Source organism: Papio anubis, chromosome 7, assembly GCF_008728515.1.
Source record: "Papio anubis isolate 15944 chromosome 7, Panubis1.0, whole genome shotgun sequence".
In the NCBI taxonomy this organism is placed as follows: Eukaryota; Metazoa; Chordata; class Mammalia; order Primates; family Cercopithecidae; genus Papio; species Papio anubis.
Window position 1 is genome coordinate 14,361,304 of NC_044982.1, and position 9,122 is coordinate 14,370,425.

The window sequence follows — 9,122 nt, forward strand, 5'->3', positions numbered from 1 at the left end:
GGCTTCTTAGACTAAGCCATCCAGCCACTTTGGTTGCTAGGCACGGAACCCCTGCAGGAATTTGGAGATTTATGGCCAGGATTCACAGGAAGGAGAACTCAGTACAAAACAAAGAGCTGGACCTCGGGAGGAGCTTCAGGGAGGGCTGGCTGGTTCTGGGTCCAAAGTGGCCCCGGGTCCACAGCAACAGTTTTGTAGAACTTCACCCCAGTCTAGAACTCTCCTATGAATGAGACCTAGCTCACAGGGAGACATAAGCTCGGAGTTTCTGTCTTGCCACCGCCTGCCTAATGCCTCACTGCTGCTCAGAGGATATAAAGTTAATTTTCTGAAGTCATCATATTGGGTGAAATCCAAGTAGAGTTCAGATTTGCCCTTGGAAATTCTTTAAATCTCCAGAGAGTACAGTTCATGTGGTTTCATGCATGTAGCTCTATGTAGCAGTGTGTGTTAGACACACAGTGTATGGGGTACTCTCCTTACAAACTTTTTGTCTGGCACTGTCCTTTAATCTTGCCTATAGGGAGCATCTTCTCCTGTACTTGGATGAACATTTGGGGCAGCCTTTGTTTTTGTTTTTGTTTTTTTTAATTCAGAAAAAATTTACATGACATAAAATTAAACATTGACGATTTCAAGGGTACAATGCAGGGACAGTTAGGATATTCCCAGTAATGTACAACCACCAGCTCTGTCTAGTTCCAAGACATTTACATCATCCTGAGAGGAAACCATGTACCCATTAGTGGTCCCCATTACCCTGTCCCACAGGCCCTGGCAACCATAAGTCTGCATTCTGTCCCTATGAATTGACTTCTTCCGATGTTTCATATCAATGAATCCATACGCTGTGTTGCCTTGTGTCTGGCCTCTTTCACTTAGGACAATATTATTATTAAGGTCCATCCACATTGTAGCATGGATCAGTACTTCATTCCTGTTAATTAGCCCTTTGATTTTGGTTTACTCTTTGGTTTTAAAAAGTCCTCGGGTAACTTTCCTTTTTTTTTTTTTGGGACAGAGTATCCCTCTGTTGCCCAGGCTGGAGTGCAGTGGTGAGATCTAGGCTCACTGCAACCTCCACCTCCCGGGTTCAAGTGATTCTCCTTTCTCAGCCTCTCGAGTAGCTGTGATTACAGGCACCCGCCACCATGCCGGGGTAATTTTTGTATTTTCAGTAGAGATAGGGTTTCGCCATGTTGGCCAGGCTGGTCTCGAAATCCTGACCTCAGGTGATCCACCCACCTCAGCCTCCCAAAGTGCTGGGAATGCAGGTGTGAGCCACTGCCCTCGCCTTAAGGTAGCTTTGTTTGCAAACATTGTCTCCATTCAGAAAATCAAATCTCCAGTCCAATCCACACTTAAGTCTTGACTCACAGATGAGTCTTCTGCCCCCGCTCTTGCCACGGCCACCTGCAGGAAGACCACCCACCTTGAGGACGGCAGACAGTGTCCCTCTCTCCCTCCTTTTTCCTCCCTAGTTTGCTCACCTCTGTTTCTGGTTTCTGGCCCCTCTGGGATGGAGCAGAGAAAGGAAAGCAGGGAGAAAGGGGAAGAAAATGTGCCACTCGATTGGTACTATAGTAAAGTGGCTCTAAGCTCTCTGAGTCTGATGGAATTTCACAACCTTTCCCCAGTGTCGGCCTGGTGTTCTTCGGCAACTCACGCTGGGGCCCTGCAGTTGCAAACTTCTTGAGGTGGGCAATGCATTTTCCCCTTTTTCCAGATGCCCACTGACTTCACACAGTGAAGTCTGGGACATCTCATGGCCTCTCCAAATAGCCTTCTTGAGCAGGATTTAAAACTCTACAGACTTATCGCTCTGCCATGGGAGTAGAGGACCATAAACATAACTGAAATTACATAGAAGTATTTAGAGACAAACAAATTGGTTTTATCACATTAATGGACCTAAGAAATCATTCTATTGAAAAACTGTATTTGAAAATAAAATGCGGCCAGGCGTGGTGGCTCACATCTGTTATCTCAGCACTTTGGGAGGCCGAGGCAGCCAGATCACTTGAGGTCAGGAGTTCGAGACCAGCCTGGCCAACATGGTGAAACCCCATCTCTACTAAAAATACAAAAATTAGCCAGGCATGGTGGTGCATGCCTGTAACCCCAGCTACTTGGGAGGTTTAGGCAGGAGAATCCGCCTCCACCCAGGAGGCGGAGCTTGCAGTGAGCCGAGATCGCACCACTGCACTCCAGCCTGGGCGACAGAGCGAGGCTCCATCTCAAAAAATAAATAAATAAATAAATAAACAAACAAAACAAAATTCGGTCCAGGTGCGGTGGCCCATGCTTGTAACCTCAGCACTTTGGGAGGCTGAGGCAGGTGGATCACTTGAGGTCAGGAGTTCAAGACCAGCCTGGCCAATGGAGTCTCACTTTGTCACCCAGGCTGGAGTGCAGTGGTGCGATCTCGGCTCTCCTCAACCTCCATCTCCTGTGTTCAAGTGATTCTCCTGCCTCAGCCTCCTGGGAAGCTGGGATTACAGGTGTGTGCCACCAGGCCAAACCAATTTTTTTATTTTTAGTAAAGATAGGGTTTCGCCATGTTGGCCAGGCTCGTCTCAGGCTCCTGACCTCAGAAGATGCACCCACCTCAGCCTCCCAAAGTGCTGGGATTACAGGCGAGATCCACCACAACTGGCCTGTGATATTTTTAATTGAGAAAAAATATTATTTACTGGTGCTGAGGTACCTGGTGAGCTTAAAGGAAATTCTGCTAAATGAAAGATATTCTTATTTCTTATTTATTTCATGTTGAAATGTATATGTATTTCAGCCCAAATATTTTCCCAGTGTCTTTTTGCATTCTTTCAGAATACCTTTCTTTGATAAACGTTGTTACAAGATTAAAAAGCATCAAATAAGAGATTTCTGTTCATGAGTATTTTAATGTTTTGCAGAATTTAAATTGCAGGCCCTTCTCAATTTTATTCCATTCTGGTACATAATATAAATGTATACAATTAAAAATAGAAGCTCTGGCCAGGTGCAGAGGCTCATGCCTATAATCCCAGCACTTTGGGAGAACAAGGTGAGTGGCTTGCTAGAGGCCAGGAGTTTGAGACAAGTCTGGCCAACATGGCGAAACCCTGTCTCTACTAAAAATACAAAAAAAATGGCTGGGCCTGGTGGCACACACCTGTAATCCCAGCTACTCAGGAGGCTGAGGCATGAGAATCGTTTGAACCCAGGAGGTGGAAGCTGCAGTGAGCTGAGATGGCACCACTGCACTGCAACCTGGTAAGACAGTGAGAGCCTGTCTCGAAAGAAAGAGAAAGAAAGAAAGAAAGAAAGAAAGAAAGAAAGAAAGAAAGAAAGAAAGAAAGAAAGAAAGAAAGAAAGAAAGAAAGAAAGAAAAGAAAGACTCTATTAAAAGATTCTCCCCTCTCTCCTCAAGTTAAGATTTTCTTTTTTAAAAAACTTCTTATTCTGCCTTTATTCATTTGACGTCTATAATTTTGTGTTTTTCATTTTTAATTTCTATGGGTACATAGGAGGTATATATATTTATGGGGTACATGAGATGTTTGCTACAGGCATGCAATGTGCAATAATCACATAGTAGAGAATGTCTGTGTTACAGACAATCGAATTATGTGTGTTTATTTATTTATTTATTTATTTATTTATTTATTTATTTATTGAGACAGAGTCTCCCTCGGTCACCCAGGCTTGAGTGCAGTGGTGCAATTTCGGCTCACTGCAGCCTCCATCTCCTGGGTTCCAGGAATTCTCCTGCCTCAGCCTCCCAAGTAACTGGGATTACAGGCAACACACCGCTAATTTTTGTATTTGTAGTAGAGACAGGGTTTCACCATGTTGGCCAGGCTGGTCTTTAACTCCTAACCTCAGATGAACTCCTAACCTCAAGTTAACAGGTGCAAAACTGGGTTTCCCAAAGTGCTGGGATTCCCAAAGTCCTGGGATTACAGGTTATTATTTTAAAATGTATAATTAAATTTTTATTGACTATAGTCACCCTATTCTGCTATCAAATACTAGGTCTTATTCATTCTAATTTTTTGTACCCAATAACCATCCCCACCTTCTTCCCACCCCCTTCCCCTACTACCCTTCTCAGCCTCAGTTATATCCTTCTACTTCCTATCTCCATGAGTTTAATTGCTTTGATTTTTAGATCCCACATACAAGTGGGAACATGATGTCATGTTTGTCTTTCTGTGCCTAGTTCATTTCACTTAGCATAATGATCTCCAGTTCCATTCATGTTGTTGCAAATGACAAGATCTTATTCTTTTTCATGGCTGAATAATATTCCCTTGAATATATGTTCCACATTTTCTTTTTCCATTTATCTGTTGATGGATACCTAGGTTGCTTCCAAATCTTGGCTATTGTGAATAGTGCTGGAAAAATCATGGAAATGCAAATATCTCTTCAATATTCTGATTTCCTTTCTTTTGGGTACATACACAGCAGTGGGGTTACTGGATTATATGGTAGCTCTATTCTTAGTTTTTTGAGGAACCTCCAAAGCGTTCTCCACAGTGGTTGCACCAATTTACATAACCACAAACAGTGTACGAGGGTTCCCTTTTCTCTGCATCCTCGCCAGCGTTTGTTATTGCCTGTCTTTTGGATAGAAGCCATTTTAACTGGGGTGAGATGATACTTTATTGTAGTTTTGATTGGCATTTCTCTAATGATCAATGGTGTTGAGCACCTTTTCAAGTTATGATTTGCTAAAGCACAATAGTGGATTATACTATGGATGTTCTCACCCTTGAATTTATCCAGTTCCTTTCTTGCTTTTGGGGGGGTAAGTCTCCATTTCTTCTTGCAAGCTTTGTTTTCAATCCTTGCAATGTGCTAAAAGTTTTAAAAGTTGATGTTTTATTTTAGAGCTCTATCCATTGAGTACTTTGATTAAATATTTCTAAATGATTTTTAACTAAGATGTAGAGGACCCACTTAAAAAAAAAAATTTGGTATCATCAGAAGGCTGTTGGGCTGATTTATAAAGTAAATGGGCTGATCTGCAAAAGCTCAAACATTTCTAAAATCTGTTTAATGACTTGCAGCAAAGAAAAAATCATATACTACATTGCCAACTTTTTTTTTTTTTAAATACTACTTCAGCTTAATCATAGTTACTCTGAGTAGGTATAAAAATATTTGTAACATTTAACAACTGAAGCTTGTATTTCAGTTGGTAGATTATCACAGCTGGTTTGAATAAAATAGAAATTACATGTTCATTGCAACCAATTCCAAGGTCATTGCTACTTGGTAGTTAAATTTAGCAAAACACTGTTTTTATCATGAAGCTGTGATTTGGCAAAATATATAGTTGTGTTGAGACCACAAAAACAATCTTATCTACAAGGCTGAACATTTTAGCTACATTTAAAATAGTGTTTACATTTATTTTGAATGTTTCATCTTTGACAAAGTGAACTTCCCAAAGCTTTATTTTGGTTCTGTGAGTTGGCTGAAAAATATCAAACCCTTATGAGAGTTAGCTTATACTTGGAACATCAGATAACATTAATGACAGATTGGCATCATTTATCTGTCTGCAAAGTTGTTTGGCCAATGAAACCAACACATTAAGTTACCACTTCTCTTTGTACATCTACAAGAAAACTTGGAATATAAAATGAGCAGGACTGATTTTTTTTTTTATTGTGGTAAAATACACATACCACAAAATTTACCATTGTAGCCGTTTTTGTATTTTTTTTAGACAGAGTTTCACTTTTGTTGCCCAGGCTGGAGTGCAATGCATGATCTCAACTCACCGCAACCTCCACCTCCCAGATTCAAGTGATTCTCCTGCCTCAGCCTCCTGAGTAGCTGGGATTACAAGCATGCCCCACCACACCCGGCTAATTTTGTATTTTTAGTAGAGATGGGGTTTCTCCATGTTGGTCAAGCTAGTCTCGAACTCCCGACCTCAGGTGATCCACCCGCCTCGGCCTCCCAAAGTGCTGGGATTACAGGCGTGAGCCACCATGCCTGGCCTCATTGTAGCCATTTTCAACTGTACTATGATTCCGTTGCGTTAAGTAATTCACATTGTTATGAAACCATCACCTTTATTCACCTCCAGAACTTATTTAGCATCCCAAACTAAAACTCCATACCCATTAAAACTCCCGATTTCCCTTACCCCAGCCCTTGGTCACCACCCTTCTACTTTCTGTTTCTATGAATTGGACTACTCTAGGTACCTTATATACGTGGAATCATACAATATGTGTCCTCTTGTTATTGGCTTTTTTCACTCAGCATAATGTCCTCAAGATGCGTACGTGTTGTAGCACGCGTTAGAATTCCCTTCCTTTTTAAGGCTGAATAACCATCACTCTCTGGGGAGACCACATTTTGTTTATCCATTCATCCATCGATGGACAGGTGAGTTGCTTCCACTTTGTCTGTTGTGAATGATGCTGCTGTGAACATGGGTGTACATTATCTGCTTGAGTTCCTGATTTCAATTCTTTTGGGCTTATACCTAGAAGAGAAATTGTGGGATCACATGATAATTTTAGGTTTATCTTTTTGAGGAACTGGCATACCATCTTCCACACTGACTGTAACATGTTACGTTCCCACTCATCATGCACAAAGCTTTCGATTTCTCCCTATCCTCTTCAACACTTGTTATTTTTGCTATTTTCTGTTTTGTGATAAAAGCCATCCTGATAGGTGTGAGATGTATCTCACTGGTTTTGATTTGCATTTCTTTAACAATTAATGACGTTGAGCATCTTTTTAGTGCGTTTTTTGGCCATTTGTATATCTTCTTTGGAGTAATGTCTATTCAAATATTTTCCCACCAAAATGAATAAGATTAATTTTAAAGAACAATCATTTGATACAAACAAAAAATCGCGGTGTGCAAAGTGGTGTGTGAGTGTATTTTTCTGTAACTGCACGTGTTAAATCATCTCCTTTGGGCATTGTCTCCTACAAACAGCCACTATCTTTCACCTTAGATGTTGATGCTTCTGTGGTAGATTTGTGACTAACTGGTTTTCAATGGTCGGTGACTTTAGCCACTGTGGTGCGCTGGCAAACATCAACACTTTGTGCTAGGTGCGTGTTCATTGTCAACTTGCTGGAGAAACAGAAATGTGGTACTTAAGTTTTTACTAAATATGCATGGAAATGTTTTTGAGCTCGTTGTGGCCTGAAGCGTTTATTGAAAAATGTAAAAATCATTACCAAACAATACAATAAATAAGGGGAGTTGCACCATGTGATAAATGACAATGCAACTGCAGCAAAGGCACTCAGTCTTCTCTCTATATATCACCCCCTTCCCCGGGTAGGACTGTTAAGCCTGAATTTCCCACACATATTTTATACGTATCTAATCTATAATTTCCCATCTTCCCACTGACACTATCAACTGACAGCCTGGTGGCTTTGAGCATTTTGCAGGCCATAGCCCAGGCTATTGGTACAGACCATTGGCACAACTGGCTGGCGTGCCAACTGCCCATGAGATCAGCAGCATCACACCAAATACTTTCTCCTCCCATGAGGCACGACTGGCAGCAGTTAGATTTACCGAATCACTCGTGTCATAGTGCACTTTATTTGGGAGCGCCCCGTGTGCTGTCCTTACAAGAGAGTGTTGGTTATGTTGTACAACAAAGAGAGATGTTGCTAGGAAGCTTCTGAATTTAACCACAGATCAAATGTGGTCCACACAACTAGATGAGGCCATGGTGTGGAGCTGGAAGTTTCAAGTGGTCTACCAAACCTATCCAGTCTTCTTGAATGCAACTATTATTATAATACACCTTGCTTGGAAGTAAAATGGTGAACCGGATAGGACTACAAGATGACACGCCTAAACAGGAGCCATCCTGGGCAAACTAGGGAGAGTGGCTGCATACCAATGGCTCACAGCTGATTCATAGGAAAACGCACACATCTTTTGCTCAGACAAGCTCTGGTCCCTGCAGAGCAGCAATTCCCATTTACTCCTCTGTCAAGGCAACACTAAAATTCATCTCTCTTGCCTTAAAGATTTCCCAGGTAGAAATCAAGCACCAACCCATGATGCTCCTCAACTGCTTGGCCACAAAAAATAAGTGATGGGGAACTCACTCCTTTGAGAGACAGCTCACCTCACTGTTGGGTGATATGGGACCAACAAAGGTACTGAAGAGGCAGCTCAGAGGCCAAGTTCTGGAGTCAGACTGCCTGGGGCCCAGTCCAGCCCTACCGTTTAGCAGCTGTGTGAACCTGGATAAGTTACTCAATTGCTGTTTCCTCCACTGTAAAACAGTAAGAGAATGTGCCTTATACGATAGTATGTAGAGTTGCCAGATTAAATTTAAATTTATTACATTTGAATTATAAATTACAAATATTTGTTTAGTGTAACTATGTCCTAAGTTTAACTGGGCATCCTGGATTTTTTATTTGCTAAATCTGGCTACCCTGCTGGCATGGAGGTTAAGACAGTGCCTGGCATATAGTAAGTTTTATAGAGTTAACTGTTGCTAAGATGCTTTGACTGCAAGGAACAGAAACCGTGTAGCAGAAGACAAGGAGATTGTGGGTGTGTGGGCTCAGAGTTCTTCCCTCTATTTCCCAGGTGACTTCTGGCCTCTATCTCCTTGTCTCTCAGAGGCCATGGGGACCTTCACAGTCAGGTTCCCTCCACCCCGTCTTTCTCTAGGCTTGCCTTCCCACTAATATCTGACCCAACGTGGTCACCAGCCTCAAGTCTACATGACCTAGTATATCTAATCCCATCTTCATTTGAGTTGTTCCAGGAGTAGACCCTGAAAAAAATAAAATAAAATAAAAGAGCTTTTAGGCAAGTAGTTTATTTGAAAGGAATCCCTTTGTAAGGGAGTGAGGAAGTGAGACAGGAAAGATGGACATCAATAAAAGGACAATATCAAATGAATTACCACCATGGACAACTGAAACTCAACCCTGCCAGGAAACTCTGGAAAAGAGAGTTATCCCAACCAAGGGATGAGGAAACCTAGCATTTACCCACTAAATCAGCTCATCATGGCGAGGGCTACTTCTAGGGTCATTAACTTGATAGAGAGCACACTGGCATGGCCACAAAGCTGCCTTGAGCGTGTAGAGGTGAAACTGGAGGGATGCCC